Here is a 2,573-nt window from a genome sequence, read left to right on the forward strand (position 1 = left end):
GGGAAGGTCAGGGGAGCCCGCCGAGGGCGCCTGCGCGGAGGAAGGGTCTCGGATCAGCGCGGGCCTGCGGCGCGAGCTCTATCTGGCAGTGGCGGGTTAGAGAGCTGGCGAAAGGAGGGGCCTGAGAAATTCAGCACTAAGAAATCCAGGCCCCAAAACACCCTATTTTATGACACCGGCAGTCGTTTTCCTCTTAGATTTTTTCCCCCTGGAAATGGCAGATATTTGCAGGCTGGGTCAAGGAGTGGGAGCTTGTAAGACTAAACAATGCCAGACCTGGGAAGTGGGAACCTAGGAAGACGTTGGGCTTTGTCTCCTCCGTCCTTGCTCTCCAAAACACGCCTTCCACTTTCTAAAGCATGTTGAGTTTTCTGAGGCCAAGGAAAAGGTCAAAATAGCACCCGGAAGGACCCGCAGTTGGGGAAGGAGGGGAGCGTCTGCGAGGAAAGACTCCAGTTTTTGGTGCAATGCGACGGCTCCCCTTCTCTCACAAATTCCAACGCGAAGCGCTTGTATCAGCAAATGGCTGTGGCCCTCACTAGTGTGATTAACTTGCCATAGCTTGTTAGCAAGCAGAAGGTTGTAGTTTTGCTGTCTCATTTGCTAGGAGTTATTCATGGATCAAAAAATGAGCAGAAATGCTCACACAGACTCTGCCTAATTTTCACTCTTGGCACAAGTCCAATCTAGAGAACGGAGATGACTATAAGATAAAAACATATACATTACTAAAGGAATTCACTTCCTGGATGCTAGTCTAAATCACCTGAATGCACGCCAATATGTGTGGTATCTGGAACTACTGATAAAATTTGTTTTACAGAATTTAGAAAGTAGAGTCATTTAACAAACCTTTATTGAATTCCCTCTGTGCTTATCTGATAATAGTCCATATAGAAAAATAAGACTAGACCCTTATCTCTTTTTTAAATATATATTTTAGTTAGAGATGGACACGATACCTTTATTATTTATTTGGTCCCGCGGATTGAACCCAAGGTGCTTAACCACTGAGCCACATCCCAAGCCCTTTTTAATCTTTCATTTAGAGACAGGGTCTCGCTGCATTGCTTAGGACCTGGCTAAATTGCTGAGGCTGGCTTTGAACTTTCCATTCTCCCGAGCCGCTGGGATTATAGGTGTGTTATTTTTTATGTGATACTGAAGATCAAATCCAGTGCCTCACATGTGCTAGGCAAGCACTCTACCACTGAGTTACAACCCCCAGACCCTAGACCCTTATCTCTTACCCTGCATAAAGGCCAACTCAAAATGAATCTAAGACCTCAGAATTAGACTAGAAACTATGCAACTTCTAGAAGAAAACATGGGGTTAATACTCCAACATATAGGCTCAGGTCTGGGGCTGGGGATGTGGCTCACTCGCCTGGTATGCGGGTGGCCCGGCTTCGATCCTCAGCACCACATACAAACAAAGATGTTGTGTCCGCCAAAAACTGAAAAATAAAAAATAAATATTAAAAAAAATAAAAAATAAAGGAACTCACTTTGAGTCTTTAAAAATATATATATAGGCACAGGTCCTATTTCACAATAGGACCCCTAAAACTTGGGAAATAATGCCAAGAATTAAGAAATGGGATGGCATCAAATTAGAAGTTTCTGCACAAGGAAACAAGAATGTGAAAAGAGAGCTAGGGTTGTGGCTCAGTGGTAGAGCACTTGCCTAGCACGCATGAGGCACTGGGTTCAATTCTCAGCACTGCATGTAAATAAATAAAGGCCCATCAACAACTAAAAAATGTTTTAAAAACAAGGAGAATATGAAGAGAGAACCTCCAGAATGGGAGAAAATCTTTCTTAGTAATTCTTCTGATGGAGAATTAATATACAGAATATATAAAGAACTCAAAAAACTTTATACCTAAGAAACAACCCAGTTAATGGGCAAATGAACTAAACAGACACTTCTCAAAAGAAGAAATACAAATGGTCAACATATATGAAAAAACATTCAACGTCGTTTGTAATTAGGGAAATGCAAATCAAAACTTTCCTGAGATTTCATCTCACTTCAGTCAAAATGGTAGCCATCAAGGATACAAAAAATAATAAATACTAGAGAGGATGAGGAGAAAAAGGAACCCTTTTATACTGTTGGTGGGATTATAAATTAGTAATAACCACTATGGAAATCAGAATAGTGGTTCCTCAAAAAACTAAGCATGGAACCATCATATGACACAGCTATACTACTTCTTGATATTTGTCCTAAAGAATTAAAATCATACTATATGACACATGTTTACCCATGTTTATAGCAGCACAATTCACGATAGCCAAACTATGGAACCAGTCTTAAGTGTTCATCAACAGATGAATGGATAAAGAAAATGTGGAGACATATTCACTATGGAATTTTATTCAGCCATAAAGAAAAATGACATGTTGTTAGCAGGAAAATGGTGGAACTTTAGAGCATTATGTTAAGCAAAACGAACCAAACAGATGGTCAAGGATCTTGTTTTCTTTCATGTGGAAGCTAGGGAGGAAAAGGAAAAAAAGATGTGTGTGGGAGGTGTCTCATGAAAATCAAAGGAAGATCAGTAGAG

The sequence above is a fragment of the Marmota marmota genome, unplaced genomic scaffold, assembly GCF_001458135.2.
Source record: "Marmota marmota marmota unplaced genomic scaffold, marMar, whole genome shotgun sequence".
In the NCBI taxonomy this organism is placed as follows: domain Eukaryota; kingdom Metazoa; phylum Chordata; class Mammalia; order Rodentia; family Sciuridae; genus Marmota; species Marmota marmota.